Source organism: Protopterus annectens, chromosome 8.part0 (genome assembly GCF_019279795.1).
Source record: "Protopterus annectens isolate FY-2018-M chromosome 8.part0, PAN1.0, whole genome shotgun sequence".
NCBI classification, from domain to species: Eukaryota; Metazoa; Chordata; order Ceratodontiformes; family Protopteridae; genus Protopterus; species Protopterus annectens.
The window spans coordinates 433,484,623-433,508,060 of NC_056741.1; positions in this window are offsets into that span (position 1 = coordinate 433,484,623).

The following is a 23,438-nucleotide window of genomic DNA, read 5'->3' on the forward strand; positions in this document are numbered from 1 at the left end:
ATGCCAAAAGGTGCATAGTCAATCCCTTTGGGAAAAACAAAGTGCCCACAAAATACCACATAGGAGGTAATCCACTAAGTATGGAAGAAGTAATTTGGGATCTGGGGACCCAAGTAGATAGTACCCTCTCCTTTGATAATCACATTGCCAAAGTGGTTAGAAAAACCTTTTATATAACTCACCTAATCACAAAAGGGTTCACATCTAGATCAAGAGAGGTAATTGTGCCCCTCTACTCATCACTCATCAGGCCCTTAATTCAGTACAATGCCCCATTTGGGCTGTATCTTACCAGACACCTGCAACAGCTAGAGAGACCTCAAAAGTACCTCACCAAGAGGATCGTGGGCCTCAAACAGATGCCCTATGCAGCTCAACTAAAGAAACTCCAGCTCTACTCAGTTGCTTACCGCCTACTCAGAGGTGATCTCTGCCTGATGTACAAGGCCATGTCTAACCTGGAATTGATGGACATGCTCCACCTCAAGAAAGCCAAATCCATTAGAGCTACATGCTCCAGGGATTTAAACCTCAGCACAACAATAAATAGGACATGCTGGAGGGATAGATTCATATCCCAGAGGCTTCCCTTGCTCTGGAATAGAATCCTAGTCCATGTTAGGCAGAGCCCCTCGCTGACCCTCTTCAAGAGAAATCTTGATGAGTGGATGGGAAATCATAAATTTACTCCTGGGATCACTTCTATGGCCCTGCTGGACAGAGGCTCAGGAATCTAGTCTAAAAGGGTGGTGAAAGCCAACACATTCTGGCTAGGCTTATAAATGCCCTAGGGCAGATAGCCTAGTACCTACTTATGAACCTATATATATGTCTACTTTGATTCACTGAAAACTCATTTCACTGAATTTCAAAACACTCACACCAAATCGCTGAAAGCTCAAATCACTGAAAACTCTTTTCACTAAATCACATTTCAATGAATGTAAGTATTGTTTGGTAAATAAAACATATATGCCCTTTTCCCCACTGTAGTGCGAACTTGGAGTTAGTATATATAGTTAGGGGGTGTGGAAGTCATAGCCCCCCAACTACTTTTGGTTTTATATTGTTAGCTTTCAGTGAAATGAGTTTTATACTAGTTTTATATTTATGTATATATGAGTATATATACATACATACACACCACTGGCATTCTTTGTCTACTATCATTGGTAGCACTTTCTATGCATCTTTCCTTTCCATTTTTGTCTGTACATATACCTTTGTTCCCTTGGGTATTCTGGGCCTACCATTTACTGTATTTTTTCCCCTATCTCTAATTTCCTCTTCCTTTTTGTGTGCTAGATATGGCTGACAAAGGAAAGCGCACTTCTAGCTTTAAAAAATGTCAGAAGTGTGAAAGAAAAATGCCAAATTCTTATGGTCATTCATTATATGTATATTGTTTAGGCTCATTACATCTTCAAGAAGACTGTTTAATATGCAATGGATTCAGTCACTAAGCCTTAGTTGAATTAAATAATAAATTAATGTTAAAGGGCACGATTAACTCTTCTTTTGCGGCAGCCTTATCTGGTTCCAAATCTAAGATGGACCCTTCTTCTTCGTCCTCTTCTTTTTAAAAAAATTGAGAAGCATAAGAAGAAAAGTCACTTGGCACCAACCTGTCCTTTGGTACCGGTGACTAAGAAACCTAAACTAGAAGGTCCACAAATGGCAAAGGAACTGAAAGCCTCTGCTTGAAGACTACTTACATTTTCAGCACTTGAACGGACATTAGAAAAACTGGACAAGACTTTGAAACCAGCAAACTTTGTTCCAAAGAACGTAATGTGGGACAATTGCTTAGTCTGTTTCTGGAGAGTCCTAAAATCTCTGTCCACCCAATCAGTTCACTCCACAAGAGCTTATCAGAATTGGATGTGCTGAGGCTGGTGGATCAGGTTATTGTGGTGAGTGATTGCCTTCTATGTCCTCGGTTCTGACTATCTCCAGTTCTGGAACTACTTTCTCCACAACTCCACCAAATCTTCCTCCTCTGACCCCATCTATGGTTTTGGAGATGCAGGCTCTGATCCCTCTGGCATCAACTGTTTTTGTACCAGCCAGATCTTTTTCACTGGGGCCACTACTACTCTGAGCTCTTCAGTCCTCTTGGAACTAGAGGGGTCCCAGAGTGTGGGCTCCAATGTCAGTTACAAGGGGCAGGTTTCGACTCCAGTTTTCTTGGAACCATCCCTGCACCTCAGGGCCTTGGCATGTGTGAGCTCCACTCCGGTTTCTAAGAGTGGGGAGTGACCTCGGTTCTGATGCAGTCATTCTGGGTTCCGGCTCCCTTCCCTCTTCAGAGGGACCTGCCTTCCAGGCAATGGAGAGGGCTTTATTCTCAGTGGGAACCCAGTCATCTGCCCTGATTGGAGTTGATCCCTGAACCTTCCTCTTGTTCTGACTCTCAACCAGTCTCTGCATCGGGATAGTGAGGGCCGAAACTGCAGGATACACATGTCCAAGTTTCATCCTGTTCTGACACGTCTTTAGGTTTTCCTACTGAAGAAGTCCCTCACAAGAGAAAGTGCAAGAGAAAGCACTTGGATTCCCTGGAAGAATCCATCACTGAGGATACTGACTTACACCAACATGCCTGGCTAAAACTAACTACAGGTGTTTAGGTGCAAAGGATTATTACCTGAGGATACAGTATTCCCTTTCACACTCATAGGTTCATTGGTGTTTACTAGACTAACAACCACAAGGGCCTTTTTAAGCCTAGGCATGCACCCAAATCTCTGACAAGTTCTGATACCCTTGATAAGTGTAAGCATGGACCTGGGAGATAAACCATTTACAAGATATCTGTGTCCATTAGAGACACAGTTGCCAAACTAGGGATGAATTTCTGGTTTCCCATCCAATTGTCCATGTTGCACTTGAACTGGGTTAGGGAGGAACTCTGCTTCACATAGATGAGGAACCTGTCCCATAGATGGGGTAGTCTGTGGGATACATACCTATCTCTCCAGCAGGGTATATCACAGGCAAGTTTTAAGTCTTTAAAATAGGTAATGCTGGTGCTGTTTGTTTTGTGGATATGCAGGAGGTTCATCAGAGTGGGGTCTGACAATACCCTCTATGCCAGGCATAGATCTCCCCTCAAAAGCCTGTAGGATACAGAATACAGGGATAGGACCTTGGGGCAGTCTGCATAGGACATTTTACTTATGCCCTGCATTCTTTTACTGAGGAACCTCTGTGGATGTTCCATTTGTTGGATGTGCCTGGTTAGGTACATACCAAAGGGGACATTGTACTCAGCGATAGGTCTGATGAATGCTGAATACAGTGGAACAATGATTTCCTTGGATTTAGATGCCATACCTTTGTTTATAAGTTGCACAACATATAATGATTTCCTCACCACTGTAGACAAGTGATGGTCAAAGGCTGGATAACTATCTATGTATGTCCCTAAGTCCCTGACTACTAGGTCAATTCTAAGGGGTGTGTTTTCAATATGATAGTTACCAGGGGTGGATAACTTCCCAAAGGATACTGTTATGCATTTCTTGACATTTAGCATTAGTCCATGGCTCTAACACTTGTTGTTTGTCTGTGTCACCCCCTCCTGGAAAACATTTGTGGCAATGTGAGATTCATTGACAGCTCCTAATTTGCAATCATCTGCACATTTAGTCAGCCAGAGACCATTGACATTGGCCTTGACTTCTGAGAAGTAAATGCCAAAAAAAGAGCAGTCCAAGGACTGATCCCTGAGGGACTCCACTTGTGACTGACCTCTTTGTAGAGGTGAACTCCCCAATTCTAACTTCCTGGGTCCTGTCTGTGAGGCAGTTGGCTATCCACTGGGAAACATATGGGTTTGTACCTAACCACTTGAGTTTGTCAACAATGCCCGAGTGGGGTATTGTGTCAAATGCCTTAGCCAGGTCAAGATAGGTAGTGTGAATGATTTTGCCCTCATCCATTGCTTTGGTGACCTTCTCAAAGAAGTCCACCAGGTTGAGTAGGCATGATCTGACCTTGACAAAACCAAATTGGGTTGGGTCCAGTGTCTGAAGGTTTACTATATCTCTACTGATCATTTCCATAACAATTGTTTCTATAGCTTTACATATAAGACTAGTGAGACTTATGGGTCTGTAATTTCCAGGGTCTGTAGATTCCCCACCTTTGTGCAGAGGAATAACTGTTGCCTTTCTCCATTCACGAGGCTCAAATCCAGTTTTGAGGCTACAGTTAAATAGTAATTCCAGAGGCCCTGAAAGGTAATGTTTCATGCTATTTAGAAGGCACCCTGGGATATTGTCTGGGCCCATTAATGCAGTGTTCTTGGGTCTTAGATAGAGCATTAAGGACCTGTTCCCCAGTGATAGTATGGGAAGTTATATTTGATGATATTTCCTGACGGAAGGTTGAGGGGGAGAGAGAGGGTAAAGTTGGAGTTGAAGTTATCAGCCAGGAAGTTTGCTATATCTTCTGGCTCAGTATAGATGGCTCCACTTACAATGAGCTCTGCACACAATTGTGTATTGCCTTTGAGGTTGCGGACATAGTTAAGAATGCTTTATGGTTGTTCTTGGCCTGGGAGGCCAAACCTACCTCAAATCTGGCTTTGATAGATATTATTTGTCCTCTGAGTTGTTTTTTTAGTTTGACAAAAGTGCTTTTATCCTGCTGGGTGCTGCACCTCCTAATTTTTGCCATGATTTTCTTCCTCCTGTTATATAGCCTATTGATTTTGTGATTCCACCAGGGTGATTTGTTTTTTTTAATTAGTTCTGTACTTCCTCCTGGTGGGTACAGCTGCTTCTATGCCTCATTCCAAAAAAGTCAAAAGGATCCCTGAAGTTCCACCCAGTCAGAGGGAACCAGCAGTTCGAGAAATCAAGAAAACTGCTAGAAAAAGAGTCATTAAACACATGCCCCCCCCCCCCCAACCAAAAAGAATCCAGAATTTACTCAAGATTCTTTTTGGTACCAAAGAATACAGGGGACTGGAGACCAGTTTTGTATCTCAGTGTTTTTTCTATCCTTCCCTTCTTAGGAAAGGATGATTGGATGTGCTCAATAGATCTCCAGGACTCATATTACCACATCGAGAAGAACAAGTGCTCCAGGAGATTTCTCTGCTTCTGGTTGGGAGCCAGTCACTATCAATTCAGAGCCCTGCCCTTTAGTCTCCCCACATCCCCCAGGGAATTCTCACATTGCATGGCAGTGGTAGCATCTCACTTGAGACTACACGGGCACTGAGTGTTTCCTTATTTAGATGACTGGCTCATCACCACTCACATCAAACATCTCTAAGAAAAAGCATGAGACTATGGCCTTCAGACTTGTGCCAACCTCAGAATCACAATAAACTATGAGAAATCTCATCTGATTCCAATGCAGAATCTGGAATTTATAGGGGCAAATCTGAATATGAACACTTGCATAGCTTCACTTCCTTTTCCCTGTTTGGAAAAGATCAAATCTCAAGTAAGGGGAATCATCATCAGCAAGACAGTAGCTGCACATCTGGTACTACAGGATCTAGGTTCTAAGACAGTGACCATTAACTTGGTACCTCTAGCAAGATTCCATATCAGGATTCTACAGTGGCTTCTTGCATCCCAGTCTTCTATTCTTCATCAGCCGATGTTGCATCATATTTTAGTGACCAACCATTGCAAAAGGGATCTTCTCTGGTGGGTTCACTCCACAGATATTCTAGTGGGATAACCTTTCATACAACCCCAACTCCAGGCCATAGTGACCATGGACGCCTCCCAGATTGGGTGGGGGTGGCATTATCTGGGCAAGACAGTCCAAGATACTTGGTCACTTACAGAGGCCACCTTGCATATCAATGTCCAAGAGATGAGGACAGTGCTATTAGCCTTCCAGGCCTTTCAAGCTGTTCTTCCTCCAGGGACAATTGCGATCCAGACAGACAACATGCCAGTCATCTGGTACATCAACAAACAAGGAGGAACCAAGTCTTAACCCCTTTGTCGAGAAACACTCAGAGTTTGGGAGTGTGCAGTCTCTTCCAACCACTTTCTAATAGCAATGCACTTCCCAGGGACTTCCAATGTGATAGCTGACAAACTGAGCAGATGCATCCTCATGCCTCATGAGTGGTGTCTCAACCTGAAAGTGGCACAAATGATTTTTCACCGCTGGGGCAAGCCTTGCTGTGACCTGTTTGCATCACCCAAAACAGCAAATGTAGCAGCTACTTTGCCCTGGTCCCCCCTCTTCTATACATTTTTCCCCTGATACCATTAATCCCTCAATTTCTGAAGAGAGCAGCCAGGTTGAAGAGCAAGATGATCCTCATTGCCCCATTCTGACCTTGTCAGACTTGGTTCCCCTTCCTCTGGCCTCATTTGATTCAGCAACCATGGATTCTGGACCCAGCTCTAGATCTCCTGTCCCATCCAAAGGGATTAGTTCACCCAAACCTTCAGAACCTAAAGCTCACAACATGGCTTCTCCACTTTCACTGATTACCAGGCATAACATTGTCTTCTCCAGTCCGTAAGATTATTTTGGCTTTGCATAAACCCTCCACTAGAAATCTTTATTGTAGTAAATGGAAAAAAATTTGGGCTCATAATAATGACAATGATCCTCTTTCAGCCCCCATCACAAAAATTTTAGAGTTTTTGACATTGCTCTTTGAGGAAGAAGCTTCTGCCTCTACCATCAGGATTCAACTAGTGGCCATTTCAAATTTTCACAGTGGATCACAGGACGCCTCATTAATGTCTCATAAACTTTGCAAGGCCTTTTTTGAATGGAACCTTGATGCTGAGGCCTCCTTATAAACACCCATATGTTCCATGGGATCTCAATGTGGTTCTTCAATCTTTGATATACCCCCCTTTGAGCCTGCAGCAATTTGTGAGCTAAAGTACTTGTCTTGGAAAACAGCTTTATTAACAGCTATTACCTTTGCTAGAAAAATTTCAGAGATTCAGGCACTATCATGTAAATCACCATATTTGGCTTTTCACCTAGATAGAGTTTCTTTAAGGGTTCTATATTACATAAACAAAAATCCCAAAACAAAAATGACCTAAAGGTCGAAAATGCAGGACCTCGAACACGCTATTGTGGGAGGCTGCACCCCCCCCACACCACCGCTAAATATATATACCAACTCCGAGATCACACTACAGTGACGAAAGGGCAAATATTCCGATCCTCACTGTACCGCAATCTCACAAAAAGCAGATGGAGATCCGGCATTTCCGACATTTAGGTCGTTCGCTATTTTAAGCTTTTGGCGTTCTAATAGGAACCCTCTTTAAGGACTAATCCATCCTTTCTACCAAAGGTTGTTTCAGAGACAAATATTAATCAGACTATAAATTTAGCAGTTTTCTTTCCAAAATTTTCAAATAAAGGTGAATATTGTTTGTACTTATTAAACATCCACAGACGATTGCATTTCTATCTTCATAGAACAAAATCTATTAGAAAATCTGATCAACTGTTTATTGTCTTTTCTAGTGCTAGACTAGGTAGACTGCTGTCCAAAGTTACACTTTCTAAATGGTTGAAAGATTGCATATCCTTTATATACACCAAGAAGAATGTTAAATTAAGTAGACCTGTTAAAGCACACTCTACCAGAGTGATAGCCACTTCTGCAGTTTTTCATTCCAGAGATTGCTTGGATGACATTTGTGCAGCAGCAGCTTGGGCTACCCCACATATATTTATTACTCATTAAAAATTGGATTTGGCATCCAGTGGAAGAGCGTCCTTTGGTTCTGTGGTGCTCAGGAATATACTTCCATGAGCCCACCCAAGATAAAAAGTAGCTGAGGACTCTGTCCCACAGATCAAGGAATAAATGAAGATTGACATCAGATAAAGAAGTTATGTACTCACCACAGTTGTTCCATCTGTGTTGTCAGTCTTCATTTCTCCTTGGTGCCCCTCCCTCCAACCCCCACTTTTGATATCTCTTGGTAGAACGAGCTGAGTCTTTATTTATAGTATTTTTAGCCATCCTTTACTAGATATGGTCTCCACAAAGTATTTTCAGGATACTTATCTTATCTGTCTGTCAATTGGCAAACTTGATCTGAGGTAAAATGGAGAGGAGCATTATGGGTAAGGAGAAAAGCTTGAGAGTTTTTGGTCCTTGCAGGCTGTAGTACGGCTGAGTTGGTTCCGATTTTGAAACCGAACCCACAGGTCAAAGATAAATGAAGATTGACAACACAGACGGAACATTATGATGAGTACATAACTTCTTTTTTAGTGACTTCAGTCCTCAGTGACTTGTCAGAAAATCACAAATTTTATGAGGAACAGACCAAAAATATAAGGCAAAAATCTGGTCATTCTGCAAATATCTGGGCAGTTGAGAGGTATAAGCCAAGCTGACTTTGACTTTGCAAACCTCAGTGACAAGTTCTCCAGTGAATGTATCACTTTAAACTACTCCAAAACTAAAACTGCTTTTTTTTTTAATCCACAAGGGACATAAGGACATCCCTAAATGTCAGACCACTTACGCATCTGTAATAAAATATCACTGGTGTTTGGCTTTGCCCTGCTTTTTTCATTTGCTACCACAAGGACTCCAATATAAAACAAATCTTACAAAAGTTTTAATATTTCTGTAGACAGCATGTCATGTCTGCCCATGACCTTGCACATAAATTGGGAAAATGTGCTAATCTTCCCACCTAGCATATATTTTCACTTCTTTACTCTATCTTCCCCAAAAAACGCCAAAATGTTTCAGACTATATTCAAGACAAAGCTGTAATATAATTTCATTGTTGTGGCCCTTTGAAATCAGCTGACATTTGAACAAAGGAATCTACCAAATCAATAGCCTTTTAGAGGCATGATATGAGTTAAGAAGCAAAGAGCAAGCCAGATGCTATTTTAGTTAACCTTTTTCCTCAATCACGAGTTGCAATACAAAACAATTAAGCTCCTTGAAAACTCTGTGTGTGTGTGTGTGTGTGTGTGTTTTATATAAACAACAAATATATATATATATATATATATATATATATATATTTTTTATATATTAAATATGGTTGTATACCATTTCATCAATCGTAGTTTTAACCGAAAGAAAAAACAGAAGGTACTTTTGACTGAACATACGTTTGTCTGATTGCTTTGGTTATGTCTTCTTACTGCCAGTTCTGAGGGTTTCTCGCCCAGTTGATCTGGTTTGGACAGTTGGTTGTGGGAAATTTGGTGCAGTTGCAGGTTGTGGGTTTTAGGGCTGGAAACTGTTGGGGTTGTGTTTTTTTGGGCTGGAATTTCCTGGAGGTGGAGCCGCGCAGGAAGGCGAAACTCAGTTGGTGCCATGGTGGCTTTTGTTTGGCTGAGATGGCTTGTGACATTGAATGTGCACCATTTGAGACTTTGCATATGCATACATATTGGTGAGTGGTTGAGCTGCCACCAGGTGGGATTTTAAAAAAGTATCTGGTGCAACCCTGGGGCTGTGTTTGCCACTGCCTCTGGCCCTTGGGGAGGACTGTCTTACCACTTTCAGTTCAGATTGCCATTTTTGGCTAAATTGGTGAGTACATGCTGTTTTATTTTTCATTTACTTTACCTGTGAAGGTGTATCTGTTTGTAGCATCCGATGAGGCAAGTTTATCTTTGTTTTTTTCATGAGTTTAGACAGTAATGCCGAAACATTGACTGTGATCCTGGTTAAATATAAAGCTATCAAACTGATAGTGAAGTTAAGTAATTGATAAACTGGAGGCTGGAAGGGACTGACTGAACACAACCTGGGGAACCAGGGGATGGAAGAGCTTATTCCATTTGTTAACAAATTCCAGGACACTTTCAGTTCAATCAGGCAAAGCTGCTTTGCTGCAGATCGCCATGGTTGGTTAGCAGAGTGCCAGCAAGAGCTCCATACTAGAGAACTTTGTTGGCAGGTGAAGTGCCGTTAACAATTTTAACTATTGTTCCTCTTAAGGCCGCCAGTTATTTTGCCCACAGTAAGCCATCTATTTAATGTTGTCTTTAAAAAAACATAAATATATGAGCTTCTGGTTTGTGAAGTTTATTGGGTGGACACCCAGAAGATGTACGTTGTTTGGTGCTGAAATTTAGCTGTCGGGGGGTGTGAATGGTGATATGTTGACTAACATGACAAGGCTGAACTGAGTAGTTTGGTCTGTGGGAAAACAGCAATGACCGACCCTACTGTGTTAAGTAAAATAAGTTACACATTGTTGGGATCTGAAAACCTATGACTCGCAGTGGGTGGCGTCACTTTTTGTCAATAGTGTTGGTAGAGTAATTTGAAAGGGAAGCTGTTTAAGAGGCCTGGAACATTGTGAATGGGATTGCCTTTTATTGAACTTTTAATTTCATATGTGCTTTGAATGTAATTATCACAGACTGATGAATTTTTTTTTCATTTGAATACATTCCACAGTCAGAATTCAGCAATGACATCATGTTTTGGCATAGTGTCTTATTCTGTAAGAGCTTGCCTTGCTGCTTTGTTGGACCATTATGTTCATGGTGAGTTTTGTATCTAAGGATGATGCTGAATGATTTTATTTACTTGTACATGCAGATCTGTAAACTGAATAATTTTTGTTAATTTTAATTGCTGTGGTACAGTACTTGATGTTTCTGCAAATTAAATTCTATGAAGGGCTGTAAATGGATGTCTAGTAACTATTCTGGTTCCAGAAGAAGCTGTTCTGAAGTCATGTGACTACTATGTGTGACATCATTTTGTCACTGGGCTGTTTCTGGGCTGATTTTATGAAGTAAGCGGGTGGGATTTTAAAAAAGTATCTGACAACCCTGCTCAGCTGTACTTTTGTACTTGTTTTATGAATAATATGTGTCCAGTACACATACAGGCCTGGCATTTACTTAAATATTGCATGCATAGATAGCGCAGTGGTGCAGTGGTAGTGTTGTCATCTCACAGCAAGAGGTTCCCTGGTTCAATTCTTGGCTGGGGTGCCTTCTGTACAGAGTCTGCATGTCCTCCCTGTGTTCGTGTGGGTTTCCTCCGGGTGCTCCGGTTTCCTCCCACATTACAAAGACATGCGTCTGGAGCATTTCTCTCCAAGCCTCCACTGAAAATTGGCTCATTCCAAGTTGGACTTTTCTGGTTAACAAATGTAAAATAAAAAAAATTAAAAAATAAATAACTGTCAGGCACAAATACAACATAATATATGGCCTAGTTGGCTAGGAGTATTGTAAGGATTTGTATGGGCCATACAAGAATAAAGATTCTGATTCCTGTATCTACCTCAGTGGTAGAGCTCTACCTAAAAAACAAGGCACATAGAAAACAAGTGCTGCATCTGAAAGCCCATCCATATCCACCTGCAATCCAAAATTCACAGATGCTGAGAATGAGTAGTACTACAGGTCCTTCATCTCTATGGCTCATGGCTCTTTGCTTTCCATGATGCTGACCAGCCCTTCAGTGAATATGTCAGGACTGAAATTGTCAGTAATGTTAATGCTGTGGGGTTGTCAGTACCATAACTGTGACATGGACTGATGCAGAACTACAGATATAATCTGTGATGCCAGCCACAGTGCAGAATCTGTGGAATGGAAATGTAGGATAATAGGCTGTGAGCCATCAACTGAGCTGCCTCTTATGGAGATGTAATTGTTCCTGCCCTTGCTTAAAGGTAGTGCCACTTCCACAAAGACCCATAATGTGGTGCTGGACGTTGGGGCAGAGCTGGACAGGCACCAGAGAGTTTCAGTTGTGGATGTCAAAACTATCTCATTCTATTTTATTGTACCTTTAATTAAAAGTCCTGTTTACCTCTTAGTCATGCTAAAATTCCTATAATTTGTCTTTCTTTATGGTATACAGGTAGATTGGGGATCCAGCCATACCTCTTAACCTCTTAGGTTAAGATATCTGGACAAATCCTAAAATATTGGAGGGCAGAGGCCCAAAAATTGGGACAGATTTTGAAGATTGCTCTTATAAACTTAGAAAGTTGCTAGAACAACAGGTGTTGTATTAGCATGCCCTTTCTGATGGATATGAAGTCTGAAACTCAAATCTGTGTCATTACTTAATGACTTCACTCTTCAGTGATTTACCAGGAAACCACAAATTTTATGAGGAACAGACCAAACGATTGAGGCAAAAATCTGAACAGTTGAGAGGTATGGATCCAACTACCAAGACCATCTGCACAGGGTAGGGCTAGGAATATTATTCATTTCAAGTTTATAGTTATAACTATATCAGTTCCATGTGTAGTTGACATGCTGGAATATACTTACACTGGATAATTTTTGCTTTAATGCATTCACAGGTGATTCTTTTTCTGGCACAAGCACAGTTGAACTGTCCCCATCTGATACTGGAGGATCTGTAACCTCTGATAGTGGGGGTGGGGATGGGCTGGCAGAATCAGTGGGGTGTATTATGTGGATTGACACAAGGAATGTCACCACTGCATCTCCGACATAGACCATGGATACTGTCTCTATGCCTGCAGATACCCAGACTGTACAAACATCTGAGAGAGGACAGGTTGATAGGGACACTAATGGAATCATGATGGCCCCTGGTAAACAAGATGTCTGAATCTTTCCCTAGCACACATGGGCAGGGAGATTCCCACCAGGAGATTGGTAATGGTGCTTACTGGAGATATGGCTACTGCCCTCTCCCTGAGGATGGTGTGTCAATGACTGCAATCATAGCAGAGACAGTGAGGGTAATCCAGTGCGTATGCTGACCTACAGGAGTGCATCTCCCATATATGTGACTCTTTGGACATACCAATTCACTCACTAGACCATGCAGTGTTTTCTCTGGATCATCTGGCAGGGGTGAGAGACCATCCTCACAGCTGCTCATCTGCCACATCTACATATGTTAGCCAACATGGCCATAGATGTGTGATATTCTATTCCTGATAACACTACCACAGCAACAGCTGCTGTGGAGGTGTTTACTCCCAGGAGAAAGAGCATCCTCTATGGTTGTGTTTATCATCATGCTAACACATCTCCCACCAAATGTCAGTCAAGGTCATGTACAACACCATCATCAAAGCCAAGGTAATGGTTCAGCCAGTACAACTCCTGGCAGAGCCAGCTCTTATGGGTGGGGGCATGCACAGAAGATTTTACCCTCTTTCATGCATGCCCTGGGCCTGTCAGTAGGCCGAGCTGCAGTGCTGCACCAATGTCTGAGGCTGTGTCCCTAAACACACACACACACACACACACACACACACACACACACACACACACACACACACACACACACACACACACACACACACACCCCTCAACCTCTTAGTGCAAGAAATGTGGACAAAGCCTAAAATAAATAAGGAAAGATTATAAATATTTCTCTCATGAACTTGTAAAATTGCTAAAATAACATGATTTGTGTTAGTATGTATTTCTCTAAAGGATATCATGTCTAAAACTCAAATGTCTGTCATTATTTAGTAACTTCAATCCTTTTAGGAAAAATATGAGCAGGAGCGGCCCTAGGTCAACTGGTGTTCTAGGCAAAAGGGCTCCATGGCACCCCCAACACATTACCTGGTGCCCCCATCCTGGTCAACCTACACCAAATAAATACTGGAAAAGTGCCCCTGCTAGACTGGTGCCCTAGGCAGCCGCCTATTTGGACTATGCCTAAGGCCGGCCATGAATATGAGGCAAAAATCTGGACAGTCTGGAAAAACCTGGACAGCTGAGGGGTATGCTACCCCCTCTTATACATATATACACACATGCAAATTCACCCACACATACCCACAAGACTCCAAACTAGGGACACATTTAGAAAGTTGCTAGAATAACAGGATTTGTGTTAGAATGCATTTTCTGAAGGACATGAAGTCTGAAACTCAAATGCATGTCATTATTTAATAACTTTAATCCTTAGCTCATTCCAGGGATTTGTCAAAAAACAGAATTTTTATGAGGAATAGACCAAAAATATAAGGCACAAATCTGGACATTCTGTGAAAATCTGTACAGTTGAGAGGTATTATACAGTCCCCTACCTCCTTAGAAAGTGGATAGAACAAGTTTTGCATTAGTATGCATTTTCTGAAAGATATGAAGTCTAAAGCTCAAATGTCTACCATCATTTTCTGACTTCAGTCCTCAATGATTTGCCAGAAAAACACAATTTTATGAGATACAAACCAAAAATATGAGGCAAAAAATCTGGATAATTGCAATTGCCTGCGTGCGCCCTTGGTTCTGCCTTTTCACTGGATGTATCATTAGAATTGCTGGTGGTCACCTTTATTAACCTTTCATCTTTCTAGCTCAATTAAAGCTAAACAGACATAACTGCATAGTCTTTAATGGAACAAATGCTGATTAAATTAAATTATTAAACTATGTAAATTCACTTGTTAACAGTTTTCTGGACCTTTTCCAGAAAACTAGCTGGCTCAAGCAATAACACTTATTCCTGATGTCTTCAACAGTGACATAACAACCTTCAACCCAGTAAGTTGCAAACATGCTATAGAGAACTGTACATATGCCAGTTGACCCGCTGTGACTAAATCTGCCTGACATTTTTCCTTAAAATCCAGTCATCTATATAGCTCTTAGAATCTATTTGCAAATGAGAGATTCTGAGCTTTATTCTAAAAGCATGGCAGAAGCTTCAGTTGAGCTGAGAAAAAAATGCACTTGTTAAACAGACTCTAGGTTGACATACACTGCCTAATATTTGGATCACAATCAGTAAATACATATGCAATGCTAAGTATGAACCCTGCCTTACTCATACTCCTAGCTCCCTCTTGCTTACACACACACACACACACACACACACACACACACACACACACACACGCACGCACACACACACTTTTACCTACCTACTTCTTACATACATGCATTGTGCAACCATATCACTTGCTAATCTGGATCTGCACTTATGCATGGTCCAATGTTATTGTCATAGTATTATGTGTAGGCATATTACTTTACTTTGATGCGTCCCTATATCACTCTTACCTTCAAGTTCGCAGTTCCCACCTGCAGTTTCTCATCTTCTATCTCCTCCAGTGGCTATATTGTCTTCTTTTCATTTGCTTCTGTGATGCTTTTAGAACATTCATATATAATTTTTTGCTTGTCCAACATTTTTTTTTTGCTGAAACTCTTGAAAGACCCTGACAGCATATCCAATGGTTTGCTTACTTTTCTTAGAAGGCTGATCTGCTGCACAGAATTTTGTCTTCTCAGGATCCAGCAGTGTCTGGTCTTCAAGGGCAGATTCCACATCCCAATATGTGTTTGTACCTGATGTGTAAAAAACTTTAAAAATGGCTGGATATAGTAATCTAAACTTAATCTGTGCTTTTTACAGGCTCAGATGGCTGGCAGAAGCTGATATCTTTGCCAAAGTATGGCTACATGAATAAGTGTTGTCCACGTATACTCTTGTCTGTCCTAGTTTTAAGTTGATTCCAGTCTTCCAAAGTGTCTGCAAAACCTTTTTTGTATAAACTTCTGAAATGTTATTACTATTGTTTTTGGTATTTTTTTATCAGCTGCTGCTGGAAGCACCATCTTGATGTATAGTTCTCCTGTCAGTATTCCTCTCCAATTACTTATTGTGTCTTCCATGAATTAAATGCAGTTGCTGCCTTATTACCTTTCTGGTATGGCTGTGAAGCACTGATTTTCCAGCAGAATCCGTGTTCTAAGCTCAGTGAGTTTGGTTTCCTGCGTGGATTCATGGGTCATATTTTTATTTTTGAACTCTGTTGGCATCTGCTCATGGTTTGTGATAGCAGCTGAGTGTCTATCAAGAGCATCTTGCACATCTTACATTTTGTTATTGTTAGATTTCATGTATTCTGCCAAAATACTGCTAATTTTGAATACTTACTGGTATAGTAGATTCGTTTCTTTCTTCCAGCTAAGGACCAGGAGCTCCAGCGTCCCACTCAGTGATTTAGGATGCACTGACAGTTGTGCCATGTGGTCCCTACAACTCATCTGCTCGGGGACTCATTCCTTGTTTTCTTGACTTTTGTCACTTACTTTTATTTACAGATTTCTTTTTTCTTACATTTATGTGCAATCTCCAAATATCTTTCATATTGAAACTGTTGAGTTCACTCCCTAGACTGATTAGTTCTTCTCTTTGGAGGTTTGAGGACAATCTGAAATTGTTAACAGAAGCGCCACCATATCAGATGTCTTGTCCAGAATTTCTTGAGCAAATAAAATGTGAAGTATGGTTACCTGCATGACTGATAGATACAGACATGAAACTAACGTTTTTGTTTTCTCTCTTTCTTTGTCTTTCTCACTATCCTTCCTTTATATTTTTACTTGAGGTTTATTGATTTACTTTTCTCCATTTGTGTTACTGTTTTATGTAGTGTCAGTCACAGCATATAATTGTGGTATGGCAGCAGTCCCTTGTCAGTCACCCTGCCCTGCCCTGCCTACTTCTGCTGAGTGTCCATATGTGTCCTTATGTCATCATGTCTGTCTTTCTACTGGATGAAGTAGGACATAGGTTGACCTGGAGGTTCCTTGGTGGCTTCCAGTGGTAGATCACCAGAGAGGGATGCTGTAGCACCCTCTGATGACACAGCCAGAAGGTCCCAATATATTAACCAGCAGGAGTTATAGGAGGCGATACCAGAGTTAGTGGACCAGTGGTTTGATTCCTGCATTGACCACTGGAGAATATCCTCATGTAAGTAGATGAGCCACACCACAGCCTGATACTGTCTAATGTGCCACCTGAAGCAGAACCCAGTGGGGATTGCAGTCATGGAAGGGACTGACCACTGTCTGGGTCCTAAGCAAGTTAACACAAAAGGGATCAAGGACACTACCTATCCCGAATCATGGTATCTCCCTTCCATTACTTGTGTCTCGCCTCCCTCCCCTGTTTGCAGTTCAGTCCCCCTCACCATCACCACTTGTCTTCCCTCTGTCAATTGTGTCTATCCATTGTCTGTCCTCATTTTGTGTTAAGCAACTCCCCTGGTGGTGTTTGTCTGTCCCTTGCCTCCATCCTTATACCTTCTTCTCTCCCTCTCCCCTGCTCTTCATCTTACATTTTCTATATACCATTCTTAAAAAAATAGAAAGGGCACCTGTCCCAAAAAAATACACCCTTCCTCCTCTTCCTCATTTTAACACTTTCCTTCCCTGTATCTTCTATATTATCCACACTTTGCTCATACTGATTTTTGAATTGCAAATGTTCCCAATTCCTCCAAATTAAAAAAAAAACTGTTTTGGGTCTTTCTGGGAACCATGTATTAATACTGTAAATTATGTTTATAACCTTGTGAAGTTACATTAGTGTAAACACATACTCACATGTACGCTACATGGACGCTATTGTTGTCTGTGACTTCTGTAACCACAGCCACAGTAAACTCATGCATTCACTAAAATTATTATTAACATGAGTGGATTTCTTAATTAGTTGATTGCAATGGGGCTAAATGCCTCTTATGTAAGTGATAATTACTTTAGTCACAGCCACGTCATGCTACTCACTATCACTACTTTTGGCAATACCCAGTCTCATTAGACATGTCTCTGAATCCAAGTGATGATGTCATAAATTCATTTCTGGATTTAAATGTAATTTCATAACAGCTTAACAAAATCCTGAACTTTAGAAGATGTTTGTGCTATTTGCATTTCTGTAACAAAAGTTTGCAATTTTTTTGTTTTGTTTTATATATGTTTAAGGAATACAAGTGTGAAGCTCATCACCTGCTTCAGGGTAAAGGCATACATTAAAACAATGAAATTCTTTCAAATGAAGTTAACATTTAGCCCATCCAGATATATTGTATTCCAAAACAGTTCAATGCCACTATTTGGCAAAGTGTGCAGAATATCTGGAAATGTGTTTATAAACTTGCAAAATGCAAAGTAATTTACCTAATACAGAACAGTCACATTCTTCAGTGTGAAATGATATATTAACACAGAAAAGGCAAGGCTAAAGATAAAAGGCAAAATAAAACAGTAACAGAGACAGAAACTGTCAGAAACTGACTTATTTATTTGTGAAAACTGTTCTTTGAAGACAAAATGAGTTTAGAAAATTGTTGTGTTTTGATGAAGTCTAAATACTCAGTGCTTTGCATACATTTCAACTGTCCAGATGTTCGCAGAATGTCCAGATTTTTGCCTTATAATTTTCGTCTGTTTCTCTTTAAATATACATTTTCTGGCAAATCAGTGAGGACTGAATTCACTAAATAAAGACAGACATTTGAGATTCAGACTTCATATCCTTCAGATAATGTATGGTAACACAAAACCTTTTATTCTAGCAATTAAGTTTGTAAGGGCAATAATTAAAATCTGCCCCTATTTTTGGACCTTTGTCCCCCCATTATTTTTGTCTTTGTCCAGATTTTTTTGTGCTAAGAGGTATGCTGCCTTGAAGATAATCAACTCTACACAGTTTCACAGCTGTGGAAATGTACATACTGAATAAGATAAATGTGCTCTTGTAGCATGAATCATGCCATCTTATTTTTAGTTTGTTGCTACTCTAGGAATAAACTAAGAATATGGCATGATTCATTTTTATCCACTCAGGGCTTTTTTTAACTTGGTCAAATCTTGGGAAATGTTTCTTGGGCAATTCTTGAAGACCCACACCATATATAACCTTTATGCATGTATACAATGATTCTTATCCGGCAGCTAGTCAGCATTCATTTGTTTCCTGTCTACACTAACTATAAATAACTAGCAAGAAAAGTATTTCTAGCATTTGCCCAGCCTTAGAGACATTTAGCTTCTGTGAACCTTTCTAAACTGAGTGGCATTGAAGAAATATACATTAGCCTCACATCTCAACATTTATTAGCCTTCCTGTTTAACTACATTTAATTAACCCACAACTAATTCCTTTTCAATGTCATCGTCTCTTTTAAGCAAGATATAATCAAGGATTCCACACAAACGGCACTTCATCCTTTTTTCCTCACCATTATTATATTAAAAGCAAAGCAAGTTAAGTTTGTCAAATATTTTCTTTCATGTGGCTCATTACATTTTACTGTATGGTCTTGAATTATATTAAAGCAGGCTTGTAATTTAAGAATGCAAAACACATTTTATATAATACACATTTTCATGTGATTGTAAGGCAAATATGCAGACAAACCAAATATTTTGTGGCAAACCAATATATATGCAACCACTGCAACAGAGCATGCTCTAGTGCATACACACCCCTACCTACTTCTTACATCCACACACCCTTACCTACCTATTTCTTACTTACACACACACACACACACACACACACACACACACACACACACACATACACACACACACACACACACACACACACACACACACACACACACATACCTCTTAAACACAGAAACACACACGCAGACACCTACCTCTCACAAACGTCTTCTGGAATTCAAATTTCACGCGAGTGCGAAAGAAGAAGACATAAACCATCAGTCGCACAGACAGAGAAGACAAAAACAGGTTGCAAACAGCTGTTCCATCTGTGTGACTGGGATCAAAGGCCGTTCTTAAAGAAGAATGCCCTTAAAAAACAAAACAAAAAAAAAAAACAAAAAAAACTATTTTTTTAATTAAAAGAAAATTAATCTCCAGCCAGCCTGTTCCAGGGGGGTGCTTGCACCTGCCTGCCTGTGCCCTTGGTTCTGACACTTCCCATGAAAGCACTTTTTCATTTTATGCACATCAGCACTCATATACATCCCTGTGAAAGATGTGCACTGCTGTACTCCTTTCTACACCCATGCAACTGATGATATATATGCCCTGCCCTTTGAACACTGTATTTGGAAAGCCTATGTCTAAAGCAAAGCATGCCCAGCCTGTGTAAGGGTAAGCACAGTCTGGTGTTTTTGTATGCATCATTTTTACTGTAGTACCTGCTTAACTTTTGTCTAGCTATGTTGTAGAGCTATGTGCCATCTGCTGTCTTTTTGCCTTTGTTACAGTATACTGTGTCTACTTACCTATGGCATGATCACCCCCTGCTGCTGGTTCCTCCTTTGACTCCTTGTGTGTTTCAGCTTCTACTGTCTGTTGTGTTGGGAACGTCTGGCCCTGCAAGAGGCCACCCTGCTGTAGCTGCTTCCCACGAATAACATTGTATCACGTTGTACACACAATCAATAATTTTGCACATGTGGCAGAGTCATACTGCAGGGCAGCATGGGATGAATCTAGACAGTGAAAGTGTGCCTCCAGCAGCCCAAGCATGTTCTAAAATGTTTCTGGTTTGCGATTGTGCATAGTTGTAACCCTGATCTGTTTGATTGTGTGGATTTCTGATTGGTGTCATGAGCCAGGGTTCCAGGACATATTTGACATCACCAACAGGATGCTCCTGTGGGACGTCATCCCTCACAAACCATTGGTAAAGGGTACACAAATGCCATATGTGGGAGTCATGAAAGCTACCTGGGTAGCCTACACTCACATTATGGATGATATCCTGTACATTACATTACAGACCACCTGGCAGCTAATGCAGTGCTACACTTTGTAGTTCATGTACCTCTTTCCCAGATCACCAGGTGGTGGCCTTAATTTCAGTATGGGTATAGTCTATGGCCCTGAGTACCGCAGGGAAACTGACTATATGACAGAACACCTGCATGGCATTTTTCTGAGACATGTGGGAATCACATATGTTCTCCCACATGCTGAAGGATGGCATCAAGAAACTGGTGGAGCATTCCTGAGGCATATGCCTGAGATAGCCCCATTGTGTTATCAGTAGGTTACTGAAAAGTCTCTGTAACTAATATTCATAAAACTACACATAGCTTTGTATCAACTGGGATTGTCCTTCCATGACTCTCAGCAGGCTGCAGACAAGGCCACACATTTCTACAGTTTGTTGCACTTTATCCCTGTCAACATGGTACCAGTTCACTATGTTTGTGCCACAGAGGGCATGAAGTGTTAAATGTGGTCAGATGACCTGGGTATATGGCCACTTCAACTATATAGCGGGCACAATTCTATTGAGCGACATTTAAATGTTTCCAAATTGCTCCCCATTTGTTTTTCATTATCATACTTGGTACCTCATAATTAGCATATAGCAATGTTGACCACATTATTTGGCTTAGCCACAACATGTAGCTAGGTTTTCTGAGTCACAATCACCCGTGTGTGGCTGCACATCATACAAATCCACTTAGCGCAATGTGGCAACATTTTCTGAAACCAGCCCATAGAATATCTGATGCTTTTAATTCTATGTCCAGGGATTTTTTGAAACATGAGTAAGATCCTAGTGAACTTAATAAAAATAAGGAAGATGTACTGCTATACAGAAACATAAAAGTGAAACCATATTTTTGGGAAGTTTGGTTCAGGAAGACAGAGAAAGTACTAACAAGGCCTGAATGCCATTAACATACTATAGGACTGTCAGAGCAGTATGTGATATCACTACGAATAACTGGGATATACTCACCACCAATCCAGGGTTCACTAGTATAGTGGGGAACACATCTAATTTACTTTTAAAAATCAAAAGAATTTAAAAGGACAGTTTGTTTTACAAGTGAGTGCTCTAGGAAGGAAGTGTTATCAGACAGGGCATATGTCAATGCAGAAGGTGATCTATATGTAAATATATTTCTGTAATCAATTGTTTCCTGTATCCTGTGAGTGGTTAGTTGCATAACTTTTATTTTTATGCCAAATGCATGACATCTAATATAATGTGTGGAGCAATGAGTTGTGCTGCTTTGCATATTATGTTTACAAAATGACTAGCTGTTTTAAAACATGAATACCTGATCATTTTCATGATGTTAGAAATGGAAATTCTAAGAATACATTAATGAGGCATATAATAGAGAAGGACAAAGCCTACCAGTTTAAGTTTTGTGTCCTACAGATAGTTGAAACTGGATTTTAGTGAGATGATATAATAAAGTCTATTGACGTTATAAAATATGGCTGGATTATTACTACAAATGTTATTACTATACGTGGTTCGAATAACAATTGCATTCTTAAACTGGTGTTGAAGTCTAGGGCTGTGAAACCTTGATGTCACTTTTTATGTTTGTCTGTCACATGATGTAGTTCTTAAATACCCCTCTGTAAGGCAGGATTCTTACTTAACTTGAGACAGCACGTGTATATAGGTTCATAGGTACTTACTTAGCTATTGATCTGTGAAGATCTTTAGAAACCTAGCCATACATTCCAGTGGCGGCTGGTGACTTCAAATCAAAGGGGGGCTGCAGGAGACAGATGAATGGGTGGGGTCAATGGGAAGGGGTGCGGCCAACTAGAAAGGGGAGGAGCTATGCTCAAAACCACAAAAACTAACTAAATACACTGCCCTGGGTGCCAAACCATCCTTATGAGAGTCCAATCAAGACAAAATGAAGTGTAGAAGAATAAAAATATTTCAATGCATTGGCTGCATGACAGCTTACTTAATATCTAGATGGAAACAAAAAGGTTGTGAGGCATGAAAAAATAAATTACTTTTTAAATACACTAATGGAATGCCAGTCAAAATCAAGTATAAGAAAAACAAGCAGCACTCAACTCAAACCACTTCTTGCACTGCAGTTCTAATTATAATTTATATTCAGCTTTATTAAAGTACCAAGTAACATGCTGAAAGTAGAAATCTCTGATGCCCCCACATGTAAAAATGTTTCTTATCCAAAAAAAGACCTGCTGCCTGACAACTATCTACATGTTTCATGGGGAAAACATGATCAAAGTAAAAAATGAAAAGCAAACAAGAAATAAGCTCAAGATACAGTGCTTAAAAGGATTACTGTACAGGTTATGGACCACACGATTGGCATTCTGTTTAGAGATGACTGGAAGTCTCCAAGTGTAATGAGCTTCTTAAAATAATGTAATCCTGTCCTTTATTACAAATACTGTCATATGCATTTCAATACCCAAGGCTTATACATTATCTAGTTAAGTATTCTCTACATGGCAACAACAGAAAGGCTTTCAATGTTGGCAATTCTTTAACAGTATGCTTATTAAAGCTTACTTGCATCTTACGATCTCAGCCAAGCTTACCTGATGGCCATTAAAGTATTGCTACTTAAACACAGAGCAACAGGCACTTTGAGTAATAAGCATAAATCAACAGTACAGAAAATATGACAGAAACCAGACCATTCTGCAAAAATCAAGGACAGATGAAAAGACACTCTAGTACTTGTGTCTACTTTGGATGGGGAAGGGGGATAGTCTGCACATTTACACCTCATAACTACTCCTTGCCTTGCTTCGACACATCCAGAGTCACTACATGGGGGAGTGGGGTGCAACAGGTATGTCACAATTTGAAATGTCTCTGGCTGACTGTGATGGCCCTGACACATTTGTCATACCTCTCAACCTCAGAGCAAGAAATCTGGACAAAGCCATACACAGAAGTTGGACAAAGGCCCAAAAATAAGGAC